Genomic DNA, 13,267 nt, shown 5'->3' with positions numbered 1-13,267 from the left:
AGGCATGAACAGTAGCTCCAGCCTCTCTGGCTGGTAAAGGAAGCAAAACTACCGTGGACTAATTGTGCAGGTCTTCAAGACTAGTTCTGACTCTTACTTTATTCAATAATTAGATCTCAAATCTTTGAATCCTGTGCGTGCTTTATACTGCATTGTATTTCTTCAGGGATGAATGACCCCCAAAATAGGGATAGACAGACTCTTCTAACCTTATTGATCTTTCCTGCATGCTACACAAGAAATGTTTGGGGTTTTTTTAAAAAATAATGAAACATCTCATGTCTTTTCCAGACCTGTTTCCTCTTTGCGTTTACTCTCCAATTCAATAAAAGCCTTTGGTACAGACAGATGAGTACATTGTTTTCTCTTAAAGCTTAACTTCTTGACATCTGAGATGTGCCTCCTTCCTGTCTCATTGTAGTTTCAGAGGAACACATAATGTCAAAATCAACTGTTTGCACTTCCTTTCCCAATAGGAAAAAAAAGTCCTTTTCTGAACTACAACAAAGTGTATATGCTGTTCACTGGCTCATGCTTTGGTTTATTTTTCATGCCTATCCTACTCTTGGTTTTAGATTTGTATTCTTTGAGACCCCTGTGCTCTCCCAGGTTTAGTTTAGCTATCTGGCTGACTTATGGCCAATGGTGGTGAAGAACATTTTAAAACCTGATAATTAAATGTGAATTAATGCATTTTTAGGGGATGAGACTTCATTAGCCTACTTCCTTAATTCATAATAATTAAAGAAATGACATAGGAGGATTGTGTGGCACATGCTACTTTGATCTGGCCAGTGTCCCTGAGATCCACATAAATCACAAAGCTACCATGAGCAAAACATGTTCCCTGACCAGAAAGCAAAACTTCTGCTCCAAAAGAGAGGTACATCCTGTTCTCTGCTCTCACTTGGTGTTTAGATTCAGATCCTCAGTATCTCTGGGGTTTTAATTTTTGTTTGTTTTTTAAATCACACTGTGAATGCAAAGTGTTTCATTTTCTTTGTAAGTCACTATCTCAGGACACTCTGAGAGCAGCAGCCAGAAAAATGAACCCCCTCTTCCCTCCCCAGCTGAAAAAGATACCCCTGCAACACATCACCTCTTTGCAATCATCACTCTGATCAAATAAGCATGCTGAAAAATGTTTCTTCCATTGTTTCTATCTGCAGGCAAGCACAAAGCTTTACCCTTAAGAGAACTGCAAAGCAGCCACGTGAGTGCTTGGTGCTAGTTGCAGAGACCTGGCGATCACGCACTTAGAGGATGGCCCTGAAAGTGCATGTCCTAAGCATAAGAACCAGCAATCCTGAGGAGCAGGAATAACTCTGGAGATTAGAGAACTACTCTAAATGCTGAGGGTCTGTTGCTACTGCAAAGACCAAGTTCATTTGAGGTCTGGTTACATACGGTTATAGAAACCCTGGCTTGAACTTTACACTGAAATATTGAAAAACCTGCTGAGAGTCACACAGACTTGTGGCATATAGCTATTCCTTTGTCATAACTAGGGCTCTGAATAGGCCCAGGACTGCTGGTATGAGAATATTTACTGAGCATATTCATAGGGAAGAAAACAGGATTTGTAAAAGCTTGCTTCAAAGGAAATGTGCAAAACAGCCCTGTTCAATCTCAGAGGCTGGAGGAAGCCTTATCACCTTTTTGGGCTACATCTCTCTTCAACATAGGTTGGAATAGCAATACTGTCATCAACCAACTCTTTTCTTTGGTTGAAACAGTGGTTTTTATTTTAAGCCTTTACTGGGACTGAGTGCTTAATTCTGGTTACATTTATTACCTGACATTTCAAACTGTGGCCATCCCTGAACATGGTTACTTATGAGTGAAAAGGTGCTCCCTCGGTGCTTGAGGAAAGCTTTAACTTCCAGTGTTTCATGTTGGCCAGGAGTATTCAGAATTAAAGTCTTCAGATAAATGGCAAGTGTGAGAGGAAAAGCCCCTTCCCACATCATTGCATCAGTTAAAACAAAGAGCACACCTGTCCGCTTTTGCATTTCACTTCATTGCTTCATTGCAACTTAAACTCAGATTAAGGAGGTCCTTTCATTTTTAATACCTACTTTGGGATTCTAATATTGTGGAAAAATAAAACCCTTGGGTTAAGGTTTATAGTCTGAATTTTGTCCCCTGCTCTGTTGGCTCTTGGAAAAAAAAGTAAGTCAGTCATCTGCAGGCTCCCTAAACTTAGAATTTTTGTTAACACAGTGGTTAGGGCATTTTGCAGAGCAGTGCAATATTCCAGTTGTAAACTTTCTTAAACCAGGTAGGAGAAGCACTCAAGGTTTTCAATGAAAATGAAATACATAAGGTACAAGAATATAAATTCTTATTGTCTTCTTGCATGCAAGTGATATCACTAGTGCCATTCCTCCATGGATCATGGAAGTATGTTATAGGTATTAGAGACTTAGGCTCTGATACACCAAATGAGCTAAATTGTGTCTAAAGTAATTTGTATAGCCTCAATGGCTGCAGCATCTGATCTCCTAAAAATATTTATTCCTACTGTATCAAGCCTGTGGCAGTTCTTTAATAATAATGACATTGACGCAGAGTGAAATTGGTCACCTTCTGTCAGACAAATTTGTTGTAAACTCCCTGCTAGTTTCCAATCCACTTAGCTAGTCTGTATTTCTATTGCTGTCTAAAAAAATATCATCTTCCATGTAGAGCTAAAAAATAAAGAGAATAAATGTTCTTATAGGACATCTATAGTTCAGTTACCTTGCACTTCTATTGTAAGACTAAAAAGTTGAACTAAGACTTGGAAATATCAAATGTTCCTTTACAGGGAAAACCCACACCTGAAGGAAATAACACAACATATTTTGTAGTAATCCTTGACTCTGAAGTCACAATCATAACATTCAATAAAAGCATCTTTTGTAATCAAAAAGTCCCAAACACTTGTGCAGGTCTTTTCCACAGAGCTGAAAATTATTCAAAACAAATGGAAAATTCTTTCCATAGACTCATACTAAAATAAAGGTGGGGTTTTGGAAACCAGTTAGATCTAAACAAAACAAGACCCAAATATTGACTTGCCTTTGGAATTCCCTTATTTGTATCTGTGGAGCAGCTAGTAAGAGGATCCCGAGTAAATGAGTGAGTCACAGAGTCACAGCAACATTAAATGCTTACCTTAATTATAAGCCATTTCTTTGAAACAGTTGCTTCTCTCTGTTATTTGAATATCTGTAAGTGATATCTCACTATCACTTGAGAAAAATTACGTGATTGCAAATGATTGCATGTTCACAGGGCCACTAGCCTGGGCTTGCAACCTGTGTTGAGAACCATCTATACCGTATGACAGAGAGATTCCAAAACTTAGGCTTTGCCTTGGGCTGCAGTCTCCCTGGATTAACTGTGTGAAGACATTTGTCCAGTTCATTGAGGAACACTCAGGATTAAGGCTCACCAATGATTTGAAATGGACAGGCCAAGCAGTTGCTACCTCCAGCTATCTATCTACCCATCTATTTTCCAAAGGCTGGGGCTGAAGCTGCTTCTGAGCAACAACAGTCTGCATATTAAGACACACAAAAATTGGTGCTGTTTGTTACATGCAGAGCAGTAAATCATCAGAGTTCATGGGGAGCAGTAAATCATCAGAGTTCATGAGGAGTTGCACGTACTTTCAGCTGACCCTGGTGCCAGGTGGAAAGGAAAGTGCGGTGGTCAGGTCACATTCAATAAACAGTGATGCAGCAACCACTTCAACTGTCAGCTACCTCCTTCAGATTTTGGATGGGAAGAAAGAAAACATTTTGTTGTTGTACCAGGTCTACTCACTGACATGACAACTTGGAACCACTAGCAGTTGCTTTAGCCCTCTACACAGACACTCCAATCTTTTTGTTAAAGAAATACAGTGGCCTGAAGCAGCTTCTTCTCATGGCCCTAATGAAAAGCAGCAGCACATTAAGTTAGCACAGAGATACACCTGCATACTACCCCATGCTCTGAGTTCATGGAAGTGAACCCATGTTCAAATAAACAGAATTTAAATACCCATGCATGAGGAACCATGCAGCAACGAAGGAAAGATGATGTCCTTAGACCAAGCAGTTCTACTGGCAGTAATCATAAGGTTCTAAGACCAGAATTGCCTGCATAAACCAGATCTCAAATTAATTTTTTACAGAAGTCTTCAATCAATCCTCAGTCTTTGCTTCCTGAGATCACATAAGATCTCCTCATGTAAGATTCTCTTGAGGACTCTGGGGAAAACATTCCCTTAGAAAAGATGTGGAATTATTGATTGGTGAAAGGGCAGTGGCTTAGCAGTTAAAAGCAGTGCTGATTTCTCAATGTTATTGCTACCCTTGTTATTGTGATGCAAATAGTTTATACCAAACATTAAGAATGCTGAGAAGAGATTTATTTTTGTTTAGTAAGTACATGAAGTTCCTACTAGGGGCCAAAGTACGTGGCCTTGTCTACAAGGGTGGGGACATCATGGGTAATAGGAGCCAGTATCACCATCTCACTTGAATGAATCATGGGTGTTTCTGAACTTGTTCTTTTTTGCTGATTGATAGAGATCTGCTGCAGTACACTCACTGGACCACTGTTCTGGGGTACACACTGGGCTCTTAAATGCTTTTGGGATGCTGCAGCTCTGTTGGTGCTTCTCCTAAGCACAGATTCTTTATGGGGCACAGGACCTCACAAGCCAGCTGCCTTCTCAGGTTCCTTCTCAGGTTCCTTCTCAGCTAACTTCTCAGGTTACTGCTGGCTTTTCCAGATTTGTCAGTAGTTTCCATGGACTCGTCCTTTGGCATCACATTTCTGGATGAGGCACAAGGAAGGTAATTGACTTGCAGGTGATCATGATGGGGCATCTTTGCGATAGGGTGAGCCTTGCAACTCATTTTTACAATTCATAAATTAGTAAGAATAATGCCCCAGAGACCTATACAAAATAAAATATTACTTCTTTCCACAAGCGTCATTGGACCAGCTAGTACAATAAGGAAAGATGGACAGGTTTCAGGCACATAGAACCTTTTCCTGCATGGAGACATATGATTTCATCTCAGAAGAAATTTATGTCTAAGATGGCAATCTGCTGGTTTACAGGAAGGTTCCTGATGGAGTTGGGATTCTTTCACAGAAGGGTAATATCAGCTCCTTCCCCCACCCCACACCCCCCCCCCCGAAAAAAAAAAAGCAATAAAATGTGATTTGCAAAATAAGTCAATTATTAAGTTCAGACAGGTTTTTCAGACAAATGCTTTTGTAATAAATCTTGAGGTTTACCATTGACTCCCATGGAAGTAGAACTGGATTCAGTGGTGTTCATCTCCATCCTAATGATGTAATGGTGAGTTTTTGCAATTGTGGGGTTGGAAAGGGCAGCACCAATGCCATAATGTCTTTATTCCTGTTAGATCCCCTTCAGCAGAGGCAGCTATCATTTATAAATTCCTGTAAACTCTCCTGGGTCAAACAGGAGACAGACTGTTTTTTCAAGAGGTGCCTAGCACTGGAAGTGCCTGGGGTAGCTGACGTCTGAGACTCCATGACGGTTTTTGTCATGTTCTGGCACCAAACCCCTTATTTTCTTTACTTTCCAATTACTTTTCATTGCAGGACACAATGTTAGTTCATCTCACAGGAATTTGTTTACTGTTTCCACTATTCCAAGCCTCTTTCCCGGTTAGTTTTCAACTTGGAAATTATGTTTTTCCACACAGACACATTTTTTTCAACTACAGTTCCAATGAGATACTTTCTTTTTTCCACTTTTTGTCTTACTCTGGTAAGTAGCATTATTACTCACTGAAGAACTGGCTGGTCTGCAGCTGTGTTTCTCAGTATGGATGAAGGTTTTCTCAAGTTAAGAGGGTGTCATCTTTGCTGGATGCTGACCAGTAATCCTTCATTGTAGTAAAAGCAGTGAAAATAAGCCAGATGTGGTTCGGACCTTATTTTTCAATAGCTTGGGTCTGTGGGAATGTAGTATTAGCTCACAATCTGGTTTTATTTCCTCTTTTTTTTTCCTTTTTCCATCTTGTTTTCTCTCCTTTTTCCTCCTGATTTTCTATCCTAGTTTCTTGCCCCCTGCCCAATCTTATTTTGCATGCATCATGGGCTACAGCTGGGATGGATAGGGAATTTGATTATGTGGAAAAGCTCTGACAAAGCAGAGTGGATGGTTTAAAGGGATGGGCAAAGCAACACATCTAGTGTGGAGATGTGTAGATTTTTCTTCCACTCTTCTACTGTATTCTTTTCAAACATCTTCAAACTATATCTTATTTCAATCTTATTGAACCTCCCAAACAAATGCACCAAATTGACAGGATTCTCTGTCTTGCTTCTCCCCTTTGCAGTCCATGGTGGTTGTATCAAGGCTAACAGGCCTGTGTGCATTAGAGGTATCAGTTTCCATAGGGACCTCACATTTGCTAGCATTAATGCTTCCTGCTTTAAGTTAGACAGGATGCTACAGTTACAACTGGGGCATTGAAGGAGGAGGATATTGAAATAACAAAGAAATTGTTGTTTCAGAATGAAGAGTCACCATAATCTGCAAGACTTTTTCTTGGGAGTCCTTTTAATGCCTAATACCAAACTCTAAGAGGTTGTATATGGCTAAGGCAAGCAAGAAGAGAGAATTCAAGAGCCAGATCTGCTGTCTGTGCAAACAAAATGCTCAGTACCTTCTGGGGGAGCCCTGGTAGACATCTTCATTGCTGTGCCTTGTTGATGATGTATCATCACACTAGTGTGACCATGATGGAGTAGGGAAGTGGAACCATGCCCCATATTGCCAGAACAGCTCAAGGTTAAATGTAGCAGAAACCCTAGAAGCCAACAGGAAAGGTTCTGCTGGTATGTTGCACAGCAGCAGCTGGAAGATGGTTTTATTACTTCTGGCTTTTACTCTAAACCTGGCTTGTTTAAGATCTGCGTGTTTCTCCTTCAGTAGTAAAATATTTTAAATCATAATACAGTTTAAAATAGACCACATATTATGTCACACTATAATAAACAACCTTTACTATCATTTGGGAAGATCAAAACTTAAAAACTGTTTCATAATATGCAAACATTTCAGATCTGTTTAACATTTTATGCTTTCCTTGGTTGTATGAATTTTCTACTTTCTAAATATAATCTACTTTCTAAATATATAAACTCAGCTAAACTGAATATTCAGGAAAAGCAAATTGGGAGGGTTCTGTGAGGTAATTTTTCCTGTTCTGAGAATGTAAATTGAATAGTGCATCCCAAAGAGATGAGGAAGATTATTTGCCAAAAGTTTTGGGTTTTTTTTAATAAAAATAATTACAATGAGAGATGTGCCATTTTAGGACAGGTTGTTAAATGCAACCAACTGTATCTATTTCTATATAACCAACTCTAAACAACTGTGTCTATACCTGTATGTACGGATTGCATATATGCCTGCTTATAAACAAGGAAATAGGAATTATTTATTCAAGAACTAAACTGAAATATCAAGTCCTGCCTGGCTGCCTTCATAGGATGCACAAAAGTGTGACCAAAGCTAGAGCAAGCGTCCTGCATGGTTTCTGCTGGAATGAAGTTAGAACTGCCCTGTACTTCAGACCCTGCATTGCTGAGAAAAGACAGCCTGGGGGTTCAACTCATGCTCTATGTCAGAGCCTGCGCTTCATACAGACATCTTCCTAAGGAACAGCCAAGAAAGACAGTGGAGTAAAAACTGTGATGTTCTGGAAGGAGAAGATTCACTGTAGTCTGACACCATGGCAGGCACAGATGAAACAGATGATGTAAAGCCAATTCAAGGCAGTAGGAATATCAAAAGGGGAAAATACTCCTCTCTTCAGTGGCAGAAGGACTGGAGAACAGTTTGTGTACTTTTCTCTGGGATCCAACTGGAAGTGTCCAGTTCTCATCAGCACTTAGGATAAGGATTGCTTGCTCCCTTGTGCTCTGTAGTTGAGGTGATATGTTTGATTTAAATCCACTCATCAGTTGCTTCTCCTTCTGCAGTTTTAATGTCTGGTTTCTTAACACGTCTCTTCTTCCTTCAGATTTACTGTCTTGCACTCAGAATAATTAAGCTACACTCTGATAAATGGCTGATTGTTTTACATTTTGTACAGCAAGGCATTCATTCGGTTTATACTGACTTTCATTTCCTTGGACTGCCATTTATTTAAATAAAGTTCTGTATCTTTACTTAAACATGAAACACATTAATCAATGATATGATGGCTTAAGTTCTACTTTATTACACTCAGGTGGTGCTGGTGAAATCACATGGTTATATTGATCTGAGCTCAAATCAGGGTTCAGTTCTGACCTTCGATAAACTCATATAGAGTTCCCGCTGATTACAATGGGAGCCAAAGCATATGTAGCCAAGGCTCAGCATTTGGCCTTCGGTCAGAATATGTATCAGTTTTTGCTTTTCTCTAGATGTATAGGATATGACAAAAACATTGCCTGTTTTAAACTTGTTTGTCTTTTATTTTGCTTGTTTAAAGTGAGGTGTTTGTTCCCGTCATCCAACCCCAAGGGAAAGTCACAAAGCTAACTTCTAACTTTGCCAGCTGTAGCTCTCCAAACTTGCCAGTACTTTTGCATCAATGATGAAAGCAGGTCACGTCACCCTGTTGACTCAAAGATATGTCTTTCCAGCGTGGCCCAGGGATGACACAGGTGACCCTGTCTGTCTGTTTCACAAGCAGAAGTATTTCATTCATTCTTATTGGAAATTCCCCCTAGCCAGGCACCTTGTGAAAAATAGTGTTTTAGCTGTTTAGACCATAACTAGCTGTATTTATACAGGAACAGTTAAACTAACTTAGCAATAACATATTTAAAACCACCATCTTGCACAATGAGGAAAAGCTGAAAACAGCCGAAAGTAATCTTAGTTTGAATGGCCTCAACAGAACTGGCCAAATATTTTTAGCATTTATGTTAGTGTCATTCCAACAGAGTGCACAAAAAGTTGAAGGTGAGACAGAGTTTTCTCATTCTGTTGCCAGTCAAAGCCAGAGCAAAAAACTTCCTGCGCCAGGAGCTTACAATGTCTGAATATAAAAATAGGAAAAGTTTTGGTGGAAAGGAAGTATTACTACACAGTTTCTGAGACAAAAACATTAGCAAAGAAAGAATGATTTCCTCAAAGCTACCAGAGGTTTTGGTGTTCTGAGGAACTGCAATCACTGCCCCTGGACCAGGCACCGGAGTATTTTTCCACTCCATTTTGCTCTTTGGGGTAATATTTAACAATGTGTATGGTAGAGTATAAATACACATAATAACAAAACAAAGCAGTTCAGATCAGCTGGTGGTTTATACATACAGATAGTGTGTCTATGTGTCCCACAATGCTGTCCAGAAGAATAACCTGGATCAAACCTTTAGGCAGTTCTAGAAGTTGAATTGGGACAGACATGGGGAAGAGGGGAATCAATTTTACTTACAAAAAGAGACTATCAGGGTTTAGATGAAGTTCTAAGACAGCCTTGCTCACCTGACCACAGCTACTGCTGGGGTGAAAGCATCACAGAATAGTTCTATTTAAAATACCCTAATGCTTGTGGCAGAGACCACATTATGCTGATGAAACAGGTGTGCATTTCTGAAGCCACTTTTTACAGTTTACTATGAATTTTGAAGGCTCTTGTACTGAATTTGACAGTATGCTTCTGACATTAGAATAGACTTTTCCTGCAGCAGCCTGGGAGTTAAGTTTTGGAATAGGCTGAATTTGATGCCTACACATGCCTCCAGGTACTTAGATATGCATGTACAAGACACAGATACATATAAAGTAGAAAAAAAGGATTGTAAGACAATTTTAATTTAAGGTGGTAGGGCCGAAAGAGGCTTCCTTTTATACACAGAGAAAGAATTTTCTTTCTAAATTCTTAAGAAGTTTTGCGGGGTGGCGCGTGTATGTGTGTCTGTGTGTGTCTTGCGGCACTTCAGGTACACAGGCACTACCAAAGTGATAGCTGCATAGCTTCAGGCAAAGTTCTCATTTTATTTGGGCAGGATTATTTTCCTCATTTTCCTCTGAAAGCATTTTAAATAGTTGTCCTTTATAAGATTTGCTTGTTTAAGTTTAAAAGTGGAAGAAAAAATTGCTATTTATGTCTATTCCTTCTACCTGAAGTTCTCCTCTTCCACCATTTTGCTCCCAAAACCTTTTCCGTAAGATATCCACAAATGGTCATTGATTTTCTTTTCAACAGTGAAATCAGTAATTGGAGAAATGTAGTCTTTGAGGTCATGATAAAAGGCTGATAGAACAATATAGCAGTTTCAAATGAAAGCTTGATAGTAAGGTTACAAACAGATCCATAGACATGCTGACTGTTGAGAGGCTGATGACACAAGCAGCTTAACTAAAGTAATGGGAGAAAACAACACCTTTGTTAGGACAGACTGTGTGAAAAGCGGACGTAAGGCTCATCTGCCTGACTGCCACAGTCATTCTGTTTACAAGAATGAAGAGAGCAAGAAAGTCTGTTCTGTGTCAAGTGATGGAGGAATATCTGAATAGGTGAAAATTCTCGAGACAAAGGTGACTTTCAGATTTTACACACTTAGGAGTGTGGCAAAAGTATTGGGCACCCAGAGAACAAAATCTCACACAAAATTTTGTCAAAATGTTGGATATGAAATGTGCATTTATTAATAACTTGCTATTCTCTTTTTGCTCCTTTCTTCTCTTTTTACTGTCTTTCTTTTTAAAAAAATACTCATCTTGATATTGCTGTTGATTCAATTATTTCACATTTGTTTGACATATCAGAATATTCTGAAACATTGTATTACATAAATCTTTCTCATACTAGAGTGACAATTCAAATATTAATGTAGTTGCCGACCACTTACTCCTGGTATATTCTTATAGTGTAGAATATTAGGGCTGACTCTGTCTCACTTACTGTATAAGCATTCAAAAAGTCCACTGCTGAAATGGAAACTCTTCTAAGTATCTTGGACCATGCAAATGCCAAGTTGTTTCCATGTATTTGAAAGGCAAAGTCCAACATGTTTGTCTTGCAATACTCAGCTGAGGGCTTTAAAAGCGGAGATTTAAAAATGAAAGCTCAAAATATCAGAAAAAGGTATAAGTTGAAGCTGTGTTATGGAAACTATCCTGAATTTCTTTTAGGAGGCAATTGTGTGTAAATACTGCTTTAAAACATTGAAATCACTTTTTGTTAAATGATGTGAAACCAAAAATACACACCTACTTCTTCAGTTTTTAACTCATGCCTTGAAAAGGCAAAGTTTTCAGTGACACATACAGAAAAAATGGTCTCATTACTTAACAGGGCCTGTTTCTTCAACTTTTTTTTTTCTACCGTAAATATGTTAAACACAAGAACAGCCAGCATTTTTAACTTTGTCCTTCTTTCATTGAACTGATGTGGGAGGAAACAAAACACCTGACAGAAGCTAACAACCTCTTGTCAGAAGGCATGCTGATGAGGATGGTAGAAATATCTACCCTGAGTTCAGGGGTCAGAGTTAGACTCTGTAGCAATAAGCACAAGGAAAGAAGTGAAAAAAAGAATTATTTTCCTTTCTTGCCTTGCTTTCTGAAACTCAGTACTCTTTCTACAAAAGGCCCTTTAGATTTGCAGATATTTGGGATTGAGGAAGAGGTGTTCAGTTTCACTGTTGGCTCCTTCCAGCCAAAGCTACAATTCAGCAAGCTTTCACCAGCATGCAGAAGAAGAGCTGTCAATCAGCAGTTAAATACTGACATGAATAGTGTCTTTGTAAATATTTCTGTTGTGTCTTTGAAAGCACACAAGCCAAAACAAAACATCTTTTGATAGTGTGTGAAAAACAAAACTGAAATGCTTCAACAGCCCTTCGCAGCTAGAAAGCTGGCCATATAAACTCTTTAAAATTGAATGCTCTTTGTCAGGTGGAAGAAAGCTTGTGTTCTGAGATTTGACCATCAGGCAGCCCAACAGTGCAGCTGTGTGCCTTAGAAAAGCATTTCTTAGCTGTATGAGACGGTTGGTTGCGTTTTTATTCACAGCCATGAAGCATTTGCAGTCGTCATTGTATTACTCTTGAGTGAGTTTCCCTGTTAAAGGCATTGGCAAGACGCTGAGCAGTTTGCAGATCGTCAGTCAGATATGATATATTGGAAGTTCTGCCAAATAAATCTCCAAGTTGAGTGATTTCCTGACCTGCAAGAATCAGGATTTGAGTTAGTGTTGTTTTCTTTTTTTAAATGCTGATTGCACTTCGTGTCACAGGCTCAGATATTGTCTTTTTCTGTGTAATGTCCCAATTCAGTTAAGTCATGTAAGCATATCTCTGACTTTAAATACATTTAAAATGATTGGAACTATTCATAGGTTTAAAGAGAGAAAAACGAATTGCTGAACTGCTGACCAACTTCTGAGATATGTTGCTTGTCCTCCATATTAGTGGCTCCACTCACTGAGGCTCTTACTCCTGCAGTAAAGTCTTTCTGAACATGAAGTGATGGAGGCAAAGAAAGAAAAACAGGTTTTTTAAGAGGCAGTAGGAAAATAAAATATTTTTCATACATATAAGTTAAAAATAATCTGCATAGGATAGTTTCAATGACGTGCATTGTGGAAAACACCGCAGGTGGTGACTAACTAAAGAGCAGTGGGACAGAAGTGGAGCAGTTATCTTGAGTTGCACAATCACACTTGCAAAATTGAATATTCAGACTTGTTTGGATTAAAGGGCACATTGGCTAAAGATGCCGATTTATGTGCTGCTTTTATTGTAACTTATCTTGGATTTTAACCTCCATGAGAGATGGAAGGACAGTTGTTAGTACCTCATCCAATATCTAGCAAACTCAAGTGCAGCACCACTGCTCTCAGTCTGCTCAGAAGTGTCTGGGAGTCGAAATTCGCTCATGAAAATTCAAACCAAGACTTTGTGTCCTAGGCCCTGTGTTAGTGAGAAAGTTGGGAGTTTTTACAGGATAAACTGGTTTGTGCTCATATACAACAATTTTTGGTTTTTTTAGTCATCTGGCATCTTTTGCACACCAGCTAATCTCCTTTGGAAGGGCATAAGTCTATTCTAGAATTGTTATATTTTCAGGAAAATAATTTTCAGCAGTTACCTGAAGTTAGGCCAACAGTTTGCCTTCGGACCATCACCCCATTGCTACACCATTCTGCACAGATTTACAGCTGAATTAACCTGTGTCTTTTATCTGTAGGTCTTCCAAGGTCAGTTCAGCTGACTGTAACCTTCCACTTAGATTTTAAAA

Source organism: Balearica regulorum, chromosome Z (assembly GCF_011004875.1).
Source record: "Balearica regulorum gibbericeps isolate bBalReg1 chromosome Z, bBalReg1.pri, whole genome shotgun sequence".
NCBI lineage: Eukaryota > Metazoa > Chordata > Aves > Gruiformes > Gruidae > Balearica > Balearica regulorum.
The sequence above is the reverse complement of the archived record's forward strand: the minus strand, read 5'-3'. Positions refer to the sequence as shown.